This window comes from Mchenga conophoros, linkage group LG11 (genome assembly GCF_057382185.1).
Source record: "Mchenga conophoros isolate Kocher_MC1m ecotype Shallow Benthic linkage group LG11, M_conophoros_male_GT1.1, whole genome shotgun sequence".
Lineage (NCBI taxonomy): Eukaryota > Metazoa > Chordata > Actinopteri > Cichliformes > Cichlidae > Mchenga > Mchenga conophoros.
Genome location: NC_140536.1, coordinates 6,151,779 through 6,169,097, shown reverse-complemented (window position 1 = coordinate 6,169,097; position 17,319 = coordinate 6,151,779). Strand labels below are relative to the sequence as shown.

General features: G+C 41.6%; 1 long non-coding RNA gene across 1 annotated transcript; it reads right to left on the bottom strand.

Moving 5' to 3' along the window:
• Positions 1-16,262: 16,262 nt before the first annotated feature.
• On the bottom strand, positions 16,263-16,975 carry LOC146563488 (uncharacterized). The gene is made up of 2 exons (XR_014894252.1): positions 16,833-16,975; positions 16,263-16,755 (listed from the first exon to the last, which is right to left on the bottom strand). It is a non-coding gene; the product is annotated as an uncharacterized LOC146563488 (long non-coding RNA).
• Between the last annotated feature and the right edge of the window lie 344 nt (positions 16,976-17,319).

The following is a 17,319-nucleotide window of genomic DNA, read 5'->3' as shown; positions in this document are numbered from 1 at the left end:
AATACACCCATGTGTGTTGATTTCTCCCTAAGATGGCAAACTGAAACACTCCAAGTTGGTGACTTTTGGAGATTTATTTCCCTGGATGATTGAGAATGCATCAAGATGAAACACAAAAGGAAGTTCACAGCTTTTAGCAGCTCCCCCAACCCCTCAATCACACACCCCCACTCCCCTCCCTCCAGAATTCCCAGGTAACAACCCAATTTACATATGAATGACTAGCCAATTTAGCTTCCACTTGGCTGAAGCTAAAGCTTAGCTAAAAGCCATTTGGCTGCTCTCCCGGGTTTTAAAGGTAGAAAAAGCCAAATGGCAGTCCGTGGGGGTTTAAGTGTTAAATAATAATGCTCCATAAATAAAAGAAAACAATGTTGTTTTTGTGGATAACAAAAAGCTCACAATTGTGCAGTCAAAATGTAAACTAAAAGACGATGAGCATAATAACAAAGACAGACAGATTTCACAGCTGCTCTGTTCCCAAGTTCTACTGCGTGACTGACAGCCTTGAGTTTGAAATCCTCTTCGTAACCATGTCTCTTAACAGGTGCCATTTATGGCCCTTATACACACACAATACAGTAATATTACGTTGAAGCACAGTACGTATCACTCCACGAGGCTAAAGACTACGGTAGCCGTAATGCTCCGACAATCCATAAGCGGTGCTGCTCCGTAGCTTACCAAAGTCGTACTAAAACATTTTTTTGACAGATTGCTGAGCGCTGTGTACCACATAAAAACGGTTCGCGGTCATTAAGCACAACCAGAATTCATACATAAGGCGCGCTGTCGATTTTTGAGAAAATGAAAGGATTTTAGCGCGGTTAGATCGCTAACACGTTGACGCCGTCCAGCCCCACGGAGCGATCTGCGGTAACTCGTTAACGGAGATTTGCTGTGTTCATCTTGTCGTTGCCTGCAGGTGAAGCTATGGGTGAGGGGGAGTTGTGTTCAGTGAAGGAGAGGCGAGGCCAAGTAACGTTGCGTAGAGACAAAAGTGGACGAAAGAGGCAAACTTGCGGCTCCACAAGTATAATTATAACGTAACATATACTATATCGATATAAACGGTATTGTCACATCTTATATCTCGTATGAAAATATATAGATTTTTTTTTTTTAAAAACTTGATATATCGCCCAGCCCTAACTCAAATGCAGAATATGCAATACCGCTGTAGCTCCGTCTGTTCTTCAGGGCGCCTGTCACTGCTTTTCATTGAAGCCTCCCATCTGCACTCAGTAGCTTCTCCCCAAATGTCGCCTCATTGAAGGGAAATGTGAGACAAATTATCCCCCGTTTCCTCACTCTGTTTTAATATTACAGAGAGCTAGCAGCAGATCGAGTGATTGATTTGGAAATCTGCTTTTGTGAGATAAGCTTTTAATCGAGGGATTAAAACTGGCTGCCAGCAAATAGCTTCTGGAGCAGATCCTGGAAGCTTTTTGATTTATAAAAAATTACTAAATATATTTAGATATTTTTTTTCTATTGCAAACTGGCTGAACTTGTACATTGTATAATACAAATAGTGAATCTAAAGTTGAAAGAAAATTTTATAAAAATCAAATACCATTAGTGAAGGAACCGAGCTGTGGTCTTTCTGTTTGAGCAGCACGTATTTTAAGCTTCACTGTCAGAAAAAATCCCTTTTGGTATGTTGCTATTGTGAGATGCACAGATGATATCAGTTGAAGCTGTTTTATGTTTGACCCGTTCTGAATTAAAATTCCAGGCATATTCAATTCACAGATTAATGACATTTTCTATGGCTCCCTCTTTCATCACTGAATAAATGGCTGTAATGAGAAATGATTCAGATGTGTGATCCTCTCTTCATCACCACTCGGTCTCTTTTACATTAAATATTTTTCCTTTTTTTTTCTCAGTTTTTTTCTTTTTTCAGTCCGCTAACTGTGCTGGCTGCTGTTGGATTTTGCTATTTTTACATCGGTTCGGTCCAGCTCATTAAGCCCCATCTGGATTATGCCATACTTAATGCTTTCAGACATAAATAGTAAATCCTTCATACTGTACTGCTGAAGGACGGCAGTTCAAATACCAGAACACTGGGACTAAAGAAAGGCAACAAAATGAAGAAAGTGGTCACAGTCAGATAGATGAGTGTTTACAATACCAGGATTAAAGCTGCAAGCAGTGTTATGAGGGCCATCGCACCCCGTTGCATCGAGCCACGCCCAACACCTACACCCAGCATGTTAGATCTGATGTCACATTGATGGAATTCATGTGTAGAACCACCAGGTAAAATTTCATGTGAATCAATGATGATTATAGTCATCCCACTAGGTGGCGCTCTAACCATCGCTTATCAAACATTTCTGAGCTTGACTCTTGACTCATGCCTGCGTCGTCTGGGTGAGATTGGACATTGTGTTTTTGAGTGACAGCAGATTACTGCTTTTTGGCGAATGATTGAAACTCCACGTGCCGCCCTGACCATCCCGTTTCCCTAAACATAAAAAGCTTTGCAATTTAACATCACAGAGGTCTTTAGATTCCATGCATTGGAGATCACGTCGTTCTGATGAAATCCCTCTGAGGAGTTCATCAAGGTACGAGGCCTGAAAAGAGGGAAAAATTAAGCCAAAATTACATGTTCAATTCAAAATGGATGACTTCCGGTTGGTTTTGGAATATTGCTCCAAGAGACTTTTTTGTACATCTTGATATCTTACATAAACTTACCAGGTTTCAGACTCATAGATGAAACACAGAGCAGGGGCTGAAATTTTGTTGGGGGCGCTGTGGAGCCATTTTACAATATTCCATTAAAATGATCACATAACAAGAAAACCTTCAACACATTGGAGGTGTGGACCAAATTTCAAGAGTTTTTAAACTTTCCAAGCCCCTCAACAGCCACTTCATCTTTCATGGTGAACCGCCATGCCACCAGGGTTCACCATTCCGTTTAAACTCACAATTTTCTCACTGAAGCATCATCAGGGGCTGATGTTAATATTCACTGCTTTTGAGGTGGACCTGATGAACCTGTGAAAATCAGTATATCAAAGTGAAAGACATGACATTTTCTGTTCCCACTAGGTGGCGCTCTCCGTATTCCTGACAATGAGCATATCAATCTGTTCAGGGCAGGTCTGTCATCATATCTGTAAAGTCTGGTACTGATCAGACTGGCTTTCTTTTAGTTACACTAATTTGTTTCTTCATGGCGAGACATCAATGTTCGCCATGCTGCTCACACCGTTTCGTGAAAACTCACACTTTTCACTGTAACCCAAGACCAACTCCTTAAGGCTTTCCTGGAGAAATCTGAGGCTGCGCGGGTTACCCATCACTAGGGATGGGTATCGTTTAGGTTTTGTCCGATACCGGTGCCAAACCGGTACTTTTGAAACGGTGCCGGTGCTTATTGAGAGTAAAAGCGATATGCGCTTTCACGTCTTTTTTTAGCGACTTTTTTTAGAGAAAAAGGGGTCTGAAAACTCGCTAAATATAGCGACAAAGTCGCTAAGTTGGCAACACTGTGTGGGATACTTTTTGCCCGTGATTTGAAGAGCCCAGCGCGGCTCCCGACGCAGGGAAAACCAATTCTGTAGGGGAGACCTACCTGGCACTTGTGCAGGTAAAACCAAAGGGAAGTTATGCTTCACCATATTTTCTAGTCTTTGGCTTGAATGAAGTTGGTTTGGAAACATATTCAGCTGCTTCACCTCCTGCTTTGCGTTTGTGTGGGCGCCCCATGCTTGCAGTGTCCAAAGTGTGGGGCCCGGGAAGCTCTGAATTATGGTAAGTAAAAAAATGCTTACATTCTAGAAAAATAAACTTTGTGCCAAAAAACCAAACATAAACAGGACTTCAGTGGGTGGGTTCTTGGCCCATCTCTGAATTCTTGACAACTATGGGATTGACTGGCTCAATATTTGATAAAAGTTGGGCTTCATCACTTCAAATTTCAGTGCGGTTATAAACCCATAATATAATAAATGCATTTAGAAAGATAGCAAATCACATCATTCTGAGTGAAGAATGAAAAATGCTCACATGCTCTCCACATCAGTATAGGTGCTCTCTTTTAATTCATTGATTTAGCACAGTGGTTCTTAACCTGGGTTCGATCGAACCCTAGGGGTTCGGTGAGTTGGTCTCAGGGGTTCAGCAGAGCCTCCACCGCGGAGGTCGCAGAGGTCCAGCCACACCCGAATTATCGTGTAAATTTGTGATTTGCAACGCCAAGTTGAGCAACTCTAGTCTTGCACCGGCAAAACTAAAAGAACACTTCTTGAAGCTGCATGGAGACGGGGAACACAAGAACACAACACTTGCTGAATTCAAGGTGAAGAGAGCCAGATTCGATGAAAGGCCCACTCTGCCTGCTCTTGGATTTCTACCCGTTAACAAACCAGTCCTCACAGCATCGTACAAAGTTGCTTAGCAGGGTGCAAAGCAGGGCAAGCCACACACCATTGGTGAAACACTCGTGAAACCAGCCGCGTTAAAGATGGCAAATCTGATACTCGGAACAGCGGCCGAAGGTAAATTATCACAAATTCCTCTTTCTTTTTTTTTTTTTCTTTTTTTTTTTTTTTAAATGACATCAGAAACAGCAGTATGCGACATTACGTGATGGCAGAGCTTCAGTTCATCCTTTGTCATTTTTTTTTTTTTTTTTAATAAATAGGACAGGGGGAATGAATGAGAGAGAGAGGGGGAGAGAAAGAAAGAAAACCAAAGAGGAGAAGAGACGGTGAGAAGGGGGGGGAAGAGAGAGAAAAAAAAAAAAGAACTCCTGGGTCACCTGTATGGAGAAAAAAAAAAAAAAAAACAAACAAACAAAAAAAACAAACAGAGGAGACAGCAAACAACAAAGAGCAACATAATAATAGAGAGAACAAAGCACCATCACAATAAACTAGCTAGTCATAGATATCAGTATTTACTAAATAATAAACGATATTGTGCAGCACGCAAGATAGACAGCGCACAGTGTGCTTTGAGGCAGCAGCCAAGAAAGCTTTAGTCCGTGTCTGTGAATACCCATGTGTGCATACCTGTGTGGATCAGCATGCTTGCATTCCAAAGGTTTCTCCATGTAATGATCTGCTAGGGAGTGTGGGGGGGCCACAGCCCCGTCCTCCAGGGTGTGAAGCGGGTATGGAGGAGATCAAAACTCCAGACATCCAGAGGCCCCCAGAACAAACAAATTCCTCTTTCAAATGACACCGTCAGTGACAGAATAGAAGACATGAGTAAAGACATCTTGGCTCAAGTAGTCGCCGATCTGATTTCAAGCCCGGCAAAATTCAGCCTTCAGCTCGATGAGAGCACAGATGTTGCTAATCTAAGCCAGCTTACTGTTTTTGTGCGCTATGTGAAACATGACATGATAAAAGAAGATTTTTTATTTTGTAAGCCTCTTACAACAACAACTAAGGCAGCCGATGTGAAGAAGCTTCTGGATGACTTCTTCAGAGACAACAATCTTTCATGGGACATGGTTTCTGCAGTTTGTACGGACGGAGCTCCAGTCATGCTGGGAAGAAACTCTGGTTTTGGTGCGCTAGTAAAAGCCGATGCACCACACATCATTGTGGCTCATTGTATTTTGCACAGGCATGCATTGGCAACAAAAACCTTGCCTCCAAAAATGGCAGAAGTATTAAAAACCGCGGTGGAATGTGTGAACTATGTGCGAAATAGTGCTCTGAGGCACCGCATCTTCAGTGAGCTCTGTAAAGAAATGGGCTCTGAATTCGAGGTACTTCTGTACCATTCTAATGTTCGGTGGTTATCCCGGGGACAGGTGCTGAATCGTGTTTTTGCCATGCGTGTAGAATTAGCCCTGTTTTTGCAAGAGCACCAACACTGTCATGCAGATTGCTTCAAAAATCCCGAGTTCATTCTCATTTTAGCGTACATGGCTGATATATTCGCAGCTCTCAATCATCTCAATCAGCAGATGCAGGGTGGTGGAGTCAATATCATAGAAGCGGAAGAACACCTGAAGGCTTTTCAAAAAAAGCTAACGTTATGGAAACGACGAACAGAGAACAACAACTTTGCAAACTTCCCCCTTCTGGACAACTGTGTAAGTAAGGTCGAAGATGTGTCTGGAATCGGAGATGTTTCTGTATCCACGGAACTGAAGCAAACAATTGCAACGCACTTAGATGAGCTTGCAAAGTCTCTCGACAGATATTTCCCTACAAGAGAGTCATATCCAGCATGGGTGAGACAGCCGTTCACGTTTGCTGTTGAGACAGCAGATGTCAATGATGAATACCTTGACGAAATCATTGAAATTCAGCAGAGCCAGGTTCAACAGCAACTCTTCGGAACAACAACGCTCTCAACGTTTTGGTGTTGACAAATGGACAAGTATCCAATTATTGCTAAGAAAGCCCTGGATTTTTTTATACCATTTGTTACAACATATCTTTGCGAGCAAACCTTTTCGACGATGCTGGACATAAAAACGAAGAAAAGGAACAGAATTTTCTGTGAAAATGACATGAGACTGGCACTTGCCAAGGTGAAGCCACACATATCTGAACTGGTCTCTCAAAGGCAACGGCAGAAGTCACACTGATTTGCAGGTATGTAATTTGGTGTAAGTTCATGCATTGTGTTGGTTTTGTTCTTTGAACAAGGTGATGTTCATGCACGGCTCATTTTGTGCACCAGTAAAAAACATATCTATGTCTTGAATTTGAAAAAAAAATATATATATATATATTTTTTTTTTTTTACTTAAGAAGGGTTCGGTAAATGCGCATATGAAACTGGTGGGGTTCAGTACCTCCAACAAGGTTAAGAACCACTGATTTAGCAGTATCCACAGACCCCTTCTCAGTGTAATGTGCCATTTCTGTTCATCTTGTGAATAAAGCTATTTACCAACTTTACTGAATGAAATTAGTTTGCTTCCCTCCCTCCTAGCAGAGCGTGGTTTTAACACGTAATGTCCTTTCTGTTAGCCTCAGCTGTCTCCTCTCGACTGCACAGTTCTATTTATGATCACCAAAAACTGCTACGGTAGCATAGCTACTGTAAATTATTAACATTTAAACTTTTCAATTGGTAAAAACTGCCGGCTGCATCTACACCTACCTGTGTCCTGCCACATCTTGAGACTGAACTAACTGCACCAGCCAGGGGATCCAAATCCTTGGCTTCGATTCAAACTATGCAACATATTCTTAGAAATACAAATTCATGTTTTTTTTTTCAACTTACTCTTTCCAAATCCTGAACAGGTGTCGAGTCAAACTGGTAAACCTGTAAACTGTAATTTTTCCTTTGTTTATTCAGTGACTGGACATTAGATTTTAGCCCCGATTTAGCCATTGTGATGTAAATGTTACCTCACATAAAAGATTTAAATAACCCCCCTCTTTAAATAAAAAATGACAACGGGTAGTGAGAGCAGCGGAGAGGATTGTGGGGACCTCTCTTGTCTCCCTCCCCAGGAGATCTACTGTGCCTGCCTCATCCGGAAGGTCCTCTCCATTACAGGTGACTCCAGTCATCCCTTCAACAGCTTCTTCAGTTTGCTGCCATCAGGAAGGATATTGAAGAGCCTCCGGGCCAGAACCCGCAGACTGAGAGACAGCTTTGTCCATCAAGCTCCATCAAGCTGTCAGGATGCTGACCATCTCTGAATCGAGAAGGGGGGCCCAAGGGTACATCTTTCGCCATCTTACAATGCTGTGATTGCAGCCATTCCCCAACTCTCTGTGAATGGTACTCATGGCCATTCGAGAATCTGTGTCTTTGATTAGTAGTCGTTGAGCAATGGTCATAAGAATTTGCATACGATAACAATCATGGAACTAACCCCCCAGCCTATTGTTCATTCAGTGCTGCTAGTTTCCTTCACTATGCAAATGTACTGTTTATAAGGTTGGGGAAACCTGCAGTCAGCTGAGAATGAAGAAGTCACTTGGATGAGTGACAAAACGTTTCTCCCACTGAAAATGTCCGGATGAACAGAATCAACCTTTTGGAATTTACTTACCTGGATGATTGAGCAGGCATCAGGACATTATTTTATTAATATTTTTTAAATGATAGCAGCACAAATGAATTTTTTTTCAACCAGCGCAAACGTAGCACAAATGTTTGACATCAAATTAGTTTGATTTGGGTAATGTGGGGGGGCTGGTTGACCTTTTGACCTTTACATTTTCATTAATATCTTTAAAACAGATGCAGCACAAATGACAATTTTAGCAGCACAAACCAGCACAAACACAGCATAGTTGATTGACACCAGTTTTGTTTGATTCCATTAATGTGGGGGGGCTGGTTGACCTCTGATGACCTCTAGAAATTTTCTTGAATATCTTTAAAATGATAGCAGCACAAACGAAAATTTTTGCAGCACTGGAGCATTGGAGCACTTTTTTGCCACATGTATCGCAAACCACGTCTCAGCTGTTTGTGGAGGTAAAGTAAGTCCGCACATGACTCCAATTACGCTCAGCCATTGTTGTGAGTGCGCACGCCAGCGGCTGCGAGACATTTATGCAGCCGTATTTCGCACGTAACTATGAAAGGTGGAAGAGGAAGTAGTTCCTTTGAATGTAGACAATCCGAATGTTATAGTTTCTTTCCACTGTGTTCCTGTTAATGATAAACTACAAATTTACTCTAAATTACTAAAATATCGATATTTTAATGTGAGAATCGATTCTAGAACATTGGTATCGGAGGAATCGATATTTCACGATCGATCCGCGCATCACTAATATTGTCCACTGACTACTTCTCTGATCTCCAGAGTGCAAGTGAGTGCTACTGTCATTATCATTTAAAGTAATGCACCTCAGATGTAAATTATATCTGGTGTAAGGCACGCAGTGTACCGCAGAATCATATTAGCCTTGTTCCTGTTTGCAGTGATTTCCATTAAATAAATGTATGCCTCCCATACATGCTCATAAAAACCCCAAATGTGTTAATGCATTTTTAAGACAGAGAAAGCAGAGGAGACAGAGAGATATAGACGGCAAACATAAACAACCAGTCAACCATGACTCATCCATAAAAAGCTATCATCATGGAGCAGTATGGTGAAGGTCATTATCTGGTGCAGTGCAAAAAAAATGGGCTATTATGAGATGCTGAGGCGAGCTGCAGGCCTGATGTGGTGCCTTGAAGCTGTGATGTGAATCAGACTACTGCACTTTGGAAAAAGGAGGCCGTGCAGGTAATGAGGATATTTTTTCTCCCTCATTAGCATGATATCAAATTTTACATTAGCTTCATTTTCAATGCTATTACAGTGAGCCCATTTATCCAGAGTTTATAAATGGACACAGCTACTGCATTTATCAAATTGCCGCTGTGCATTCTTGACACAGAACCAGAAATGTATTTTCACCCAGGTCAGGTCCAGGTCAAATACAATTAAAACATCCAAATGTTTTAACTATGAAAGTCACAGGTTGTCATGCATAGTTTTGACCAGTTCTGAACAACTGGTTTAGAGCCAGGGTCGGCATCGTGTTCAGGCTCCACTGACAATAGCTAGAAACAGTAAAAAAAAAAATAATAATAATAATAAAGATGGATGCAGCTGCTGTGACAAATGGCAGGTGTATCTGACTGCAAAAGTGCACAGTCACTGGCTAATGACTACACAATCACAGGTGAGCAAGCAACGAGCATACACTGCATAATCTATCTTTCCCAAAGCTAGACTGAACATCGGAACAGATGTTCAGTATATATATATATATATATATATATATATATATATATATATATATATATATATATACAAATTATACAAATTATACAAATCTAATTATACAAGTGGTTCTGACAAGAGCCGCTGAAAGAGCAGAAGAAGAATGGACCTTGTAAGAGAGTGGACCGTGTTAGTTGTGTGTGTGTGTGTGTGTGTGTGTGTGTGTGTGTGTGTGTGCGTGTGTGTGTGTGTGTGTGTGTGTGTGTGTGTGTGTGTGTGTGTGTGTGTAGACGCATTAAACATAGTGTTATTTTTATTTTTAAAAAAAAACTCTAGGCTCTGGCTTTATTTTCCATTTAATATCAGATTCTTCAAAGCTTGTTTAAGTTTTTGTGATGATCATTATTTCAGTAAGGTACAGTGCTCACCTTTTATAACTGCTCAACACATTCCTGCATGTTCTGTCTAATTACTGAAAAAATCGAAGATGGAATGGAAAAAACGACGGCTAGCTTTGATGATCAAAGCTAGCTGCCACGATCCATCAAATATTTCTGCCCAGGTTTCTGTAACTCGATGATCTGGGCATATTAAATGCAGGTTTATTAAATATAAGGCTTCTGACCTGGAAAATAAATCCATCTTAAGCTTACACCTCAGTCCTACATTCTTTTGTCATTTTAATCCATTTGCTATTCCTTAAATGGGGTATCGTTATGTATAATATTTTCATGATATGTGCAGACTGAGAACTCCAGTGTGTGTCTCAAGTTAATTTGATCATTTGAAGAGCATCCACGAAAGAGCTCTCAGGTGGAATCTATATCTATCCTTAAAGAGATCAAATTTTAACATTGAAATTGTGTGCTGGTCCTCTCATAGTTGGAGAACAAATTCAGAACCAATCAAAATGTTCCTTCACTTTTAATATAAATGCAGTATGCATGTCTGTCAAAAGTGCAGAATCTAAAACTGGTCCACAGCCAGCATGTTTATGGTTATGTCAGCCTGTCCCCCTCTCTGATTACTGCTCCATTCATGCCTCTCAGTTGAAACTGTAATGATGACTGCTGCTATTGCTAGTGATTAAAAGAATATTTACACACTTTCTGCTCTTGCCTATCAGCTAATAATGATGTTTTTACAGCAAGCGACAGCAAGCCATAAATAAGAGAGCTCAGCTGCTCAGCATCTTCTAACTATAGAGGAGATAATGTGGATCAGAGATAGGTCAGCGCCTCAAGCTTCCACTGTTCTCTTTTACACCCAGATTTCTGTTCCCTTTCTCCTCTTATCTGCACTCTTTTTAGCCATTCTACGTCCTGCTTTTGGAGCCTGAATTTAGGTACAAATCCAAGTCAGCAAACTGCTAACAAGGTTTAGACATTTAGACTTTGACATCTAAGTATTAGTTAAAGAATAAATGATAAAAATAACTACTTTTATTTATGATGTAAATGGTAAATGGCCTGTATTTATATAGCGCTTTACTAGTCCCTAAGGACCCCAAAGCGCTTTACATATCCAGTCATCCACCCATTCACACACACATTCACACACTGGTGATGGCAAGCTACATTGTAGCCACAGCCACCCTGGGGCGCACTGACAGAGGCGAGGCTGCCGGACACTGGCGCCACCGGGCCCTCTGACCACCACCAGTAGGCAACGGGTGAAGTGTCTTGCCCAAGGACACAACGACCAAGACTGTCCAAGCCGGGGCTCGAACCGGCAACCTTCCGATTACAAGGCGAACTCCTAACTCTTGAGCCACGATCGTGTTATATTATATGACTAATATTATTGTTGGTTGTAAAAAAGTAAAACACAAAGACAAAAAGCCGTCCATCTTCTGTGCCTGCAAAATCTGGGTTTGGCAGTTGCCAGGAGAACTGTACTTGCACTGTGACAAGTGTAAACTTGGGGCGGGGGGGGATTATGGTGTGGGGTTATTTTTCAGGAGTTGTGCTCGGCTCCTTAGCTCCAGTGAAAGGATCTCTTAATTCTTCAGGATACAAAGACATTTTGAGCAATTTTATGTTCCTAAATTTGTGGGAGCAGTTTGGGGATGGCCCCCCTTCCTCTTCCAACATGACTGCGTACCAGTGCACAAGGTCCATAAAGACATGCATGTGTGAAGTGGAAGAATGTTAGTAGCCTGCACACAGTCCTAACATCAACCCAATATAGGGATGAGAAAGATTTGCTGTATCTGTCCTTGTGGCAGCAGAGCAGTCATGATTTGAATGCCGATTGTTGTTGATCATGTGCATCGTACCATTTTAGTAGCTGCTTCTATACGGATAATGATCCTTGTCACACTGGTATCATGTACACAACAATGAGTTCATTGGTCTCCTTTGGCCGCCCCAGTTACCTCATCCAAATCCTTTTCATTTAGTATAATTGGACGTATACAGATGTCCAAAATGTCCAAGAATAAAAATATAGATCTAGAAAGGAATGCAACAAATCCATTGTAACTACTTATATTTCATCAGAGCAAAATCACAAAGGAGAAACATCCTTGAAACTGCTGCACTGAGCTGCTCATCCTGTTACCAGTGATCTTGAATCACTGTAAATACATTTAAATACATACATTTTTAAAAAAAAAAATAGAATGAACAGTGTTCATTCTATTTTTTTTAAATGTATTTATTTTTACACAAGTGCCATACAAATTGAAACAATGTTACTCTTGACTAACTGCTCAATCTCCTGGTGACAGCAACATAATAATATGAGCATTAGTGGCTGAGAACCATTGATGCGCAGAGCAGAATAAAAACAACATTAAACATTCAACAAAGGACAAGAAGACACAGCGGGATACAAAATGTTTTTTCTTCCGCTCAGCCCACACTCCTTTCACTACTTACTCATTATCTCTGGCTGCTGAAATTATTAAGTAAGTGTAACAGAGTTGCAGCCAGGTTGACAGACACATTGTAGGTTGAGATAAACCGCTTGATGTTGGCTTTTCCTGTCCCCAAATTAACAAAGCCTCGAGAGCTCTTGCCTTGAATAAACTGTGCACAACATTGTCATATCTGCAGCTTAAGCTAGAAGAAGAATAGAGGTTTAAAAGGCTGGTAATGGCAGAGGGTTTTATAGTCTATATATTTAAACACTCTATATATTTAAATAGTCTATATTACATGCTCATATAAGCATATATCTTTATCCTATAATGCAGCTTACCTTGGCACAGTTGTAACTCCTCACTCTAACAGTGCAGGGACGATTATGTGGTATAACATTCATGTGAGCACACAGTGTGGTCCTTTGATATGCCAAAGCTACTGTGAAGATGCATACAGAGGTGACTGCTGCTCTCTCCCTGCAGGGCCCCATCCGTTCTTTGCAGGTGACGTGATAAGACAGGAGCTGACACATTAGCCCCCTACCTGCCACATATTAACCACATGGCAGCCTGCAGGGCAGACATCAGGCTTTGACCGACAGAAACCGTTTAATGGACTGTATTATACTGTAATTATGTGTCCCTATTTTATTGTTCAGTCTCACATTTTTATAGACTGATCTGATCTCTATATATTACATTTTTTAACTTCATTGTTGATTTAACGCAGTTCATCCATGAAGTTAAAAAAATAGGAAGCGTATAATAGCGAAAATCCTTGTGCGATTTAAATTTCCTCTTAAAGAAAATTTTCAGTGCAGCTGCTATTGATATCACCAATTTTGTGGAGCTGGATTTAAGAAATAAGTGCTTAAAGTTAAAAGGTTTTAGGAAATGTTTAGCGCCATCTTGTGCCAGTACGGAACGATACATCACATGGTTGGTTGGTTGGGATCAGAACAATTTTATACAACAAAATAGTCTTTTATTTTATAAAATCCAAACATTTTACTATGTAACAGGTTACGTCATGTCTGTGAAGGTTCTCAGTCATCCAGGTCATCGTAGTCATGCATCAGACCACAAACATATTTCCTACTGAAGAAAAATCGGGAATCCTGACATCCATGTCGTTGGGGGGGAAAATGTATGGTTACTGTGTAACCTTGGTTCTCTGAGTGAGAGACTATCTCTCCACTTTCAGGCCGCTCAGAGACGCATTCCGATCAAGCTACCACCGGTGTCATGTTTGCACAGCTGTTTATACGTAAGCTCTCGGGTGTGGCCGGGCTAGCCAGAGTGTCTTAAAGAAATATCTGCACACCATGACCGGGTGGGGGTGGGGGTTATACTCCGTAACGGAGTGGAGAGATAGTCTCGATATGGTAGAGAACTCCATGTTACGGTCTCCTTCACTTACATTTGAGCATCAGTTTTCCTCACTTCTAAAACAGTCCCGCTTAAGCTTAAGACCACTTGAAAAACGGTCGCCTCTCTGGCGTGTCTCATGGATGCAACCCAACAGTTAGTCTAAGGAGCTTGGAAAGGTAAGGATCTGGACTTCTTTAAGTTTCTTGAAGATGTTCCACCTCTCATCTGAGAAGCTTCTTCAGTTCTGAAGTGAAGATTATTATGGCATGGATGACTAAGAACTTACACAGACACCCCAGCAGTTACCATTTACAGTGAGGTCTATAAGTTTATGGACAATAACACAGTTTTGTCTTTATACAATATCTCAGTGCGTTTTAAATCAAATCAAGTTGTGAATAAAGTGTAGCCCTTCGTCTTTAATGGATTTAACAAAAGTGATAAGGAATTATCACTTTTGCAGCCCCCAACCTTCAGAGGCTCACAATTAATTGAACAATTGTCTTATACATAGTTTCATGAGGGTGTTCCCAATTCCAAAGAAATGTTGATGGAAGTGAGGGAGGCTGTCACTGGTCTGAAGGTCGACAGAATAGAAATATGTGGATGGGGAGGTGCATCATTGCCAAAGACACCTTCATGAATGGAAATACAGAGTTTACAACAAGGTGCAAACCACTGGTTACACTCAAGAACAAAAAGGCAGAAAACATCTAAAAGAGTTGCTAAGTTCTGACAAACGTATTTGGACAGATGAAACTAACTTTTACCAGAATGATGGGAAGAGCAACATATGGAGAAGGAGAGAGACAGCTCATGATCCAAAGCATACCACATCGCCTGTCAAATATAGTGGAGGCAATGTACTATTTACTGATAATGTGACTGTTGATGTAAGTAGCACGATGGATTCTGAAGTGTACAGGACTACATTCTGCTCAGATTCAGCCAAATGATGCAAAACTGATCGGACAGCATGTCACAGCAGATAATGACCCAGAGCGTACTACAAAAGCAACCCAAGAGTTTCTCATATGCGCTGATGCCCACATCTCTTTGGCCTTCACATTTAATTTGCCAGTTTGAATTAGCTCCAGATAGTATGTCTGCCTCCTTTGTCAAGTCTTGCATTTAGCTCTGTCCACTACATGACACACTTTAGTGTTCATTTTTTATAGCTGTGTTAAGCTCTGCTGTACATGGTGGATGGATTCTAGAAGTCTTTTGGCAAATCAACAAAAGTCTGGAATATTCTGGCTGCCAGTTTAGCCCAAAGGGCGAGCAGGCAACCATATGCCACAAGGCTTAATGCTCCAGCCTGGACTCACCTCTGACCCAACGCCTTTGTTGTGTGTCTTCCCCTGCTTTTCTATCCTAAAAAAGGCCCAAAAACCTATGAGCAGAGTTGAGAATAGATTATCTGTCATGGTATTTTGAAAAGTTTGTGTTGTTTTTTTCGTTTTGTTTTTTTTTTTTTACAAAATCCAGTTGGAATCCACTGTAAATGCTGTGACTTCATGCTGACTATAGTTGCACAAAGGAACAAACTACAGTTGAAAAGCACCTTTCATGCCTACAGGTGGTGAAGATATGATGGTAAAACTCTACACTCTCGGAGGATGATTCCTTCAAGTTAGTCTATTTGGTTGTGGAATCTCCTCGACTGGCTGACAGTTTGCTCTCCATTTTTCATGGAAGTTTCATTTTACTGGCCTGTCATATCTCCCACAAAATCTTTTAAAATGTTATTAATGGCATTATATAATTTATAGCTGTAACAGAGTTGTAAAATGGAGTGTTGAGATTAATACGGATTTTAATCAAAAATTCATTGATGGACGTGTCAGTCCATCTGGCCATTTCACACTTATCCTTTGTTGGGTCTTACTGGAAGCAGGCTAAGCCAGAAGTTTGTCTCCAATGCAACATTTTTAAGCTCCGCCTGTGGGATCCTCAAATATTTCAAGACTGGATGACATATATTCTCTATGGCGTAACCTCCTAGTGGGACGTGATGGGAAAACCTGCACAGATAGCAGCCCAGGATGCATCCTAATCCGATGCCTGAACCACCTCACCTGACTCCTTATGATGCAAAGGAGCAATCACTCTACTCCAAGCTCCCACCAGACTGAACTCCTTACTCTATAAGGCACATGCAAATCCAGCCTCCAGCTTGAGTTAATATGGTCTGCTGCCGACCCTGTCCAAATTATACCGTGATACCAGGTGCAGTGCGAAGTGGACAGGAGTCAAACCCAGGATCAATGTGTTGAATCTGTTACGGCCGAGAGGGCCCGGCTGTGGGTGTGGACTCAAATGCAGACACAGAGGGAGGCAAACGGGCGTGAACACAGTGCTTTATTTACAAGTGTCTAGTGAAATTACACAACAGGAGACTATGAATGCTATGAATTATGAAATGCTATGAACTGTGAACTGTGAGGCCAAACTGTGAACATGAAACTGAGTGCTATGGCTAGGTGCTGGATTTCACGGATGGAAAAAAGGGGCAGCGGCTTGGATGGAGGTACGCAGTCACTATAATGAGAAGAGACAAGTAGTCAGTGGCAGTCCAGTGAATCACAGCTGCAGGATTAGGCTATGGAGGTTAGGGCTTACGCGTTGCAGGTTTAAAGTGTCATGCGAGGAAGGGGTGTCCAGGGGGTTCCGGGTGAGGAGTGTCCAGAGAGGATCCAGAATATGCGTGGAGTGAGGGACTTGGCAGGGAGGCAGGCAGGTGTAGTCCGATGGTGGAGAGGAAGAAACCAGATGACAGAACCAGCGTCCAGGCGGAGATGAGAGTAGTTCGGGAAACGTGACTGCCAGGTGGGTCCTATGACAAAGAAAAACACGGTGAGTGAAAAGCAGTAGTTGAGGGTTCTCACAAGGGGTTCGCAGCCTAGCACTGACATGGGTTAGCAGAAGATCTGGCAGAGGTCTGTTGTGAATGCTGGTCTTATATGCAGGTGACTTGATTGGAACCAGGTGTGGAAGCTGATTGGAGTCTCTGCCTGAAGGTAGAACCCAGCGGAGTGGAAAAACCCCGTGCTCACCCGGACCATGACAGAATCTCAACCAAGCAACCAGTATCTGCGTCTGAAAAATTAAGACAGTGCAGAAAAGGGCAAAAACTGCAGTTCCTCTAGTGGCCACTTGAGGCTGGCTCCATGTTAAAATGTCCAACTAACAATAGCTGATAGCTTAGTACTCTGGCCTCCGGGCTAAATATGGTCACATGTGGCTCAAATATCAGCGGGTGATGTCACAGTGATTGCATTCATCTTTTATGTACAGTCTGCAGCCTGATCTGAACACGTGCAAACAAAAATAGAACAATGTAAATAATAGAAATTAGGTTGACCTGGTGTCCTTTTTCCATATAATACTAGAAATGACT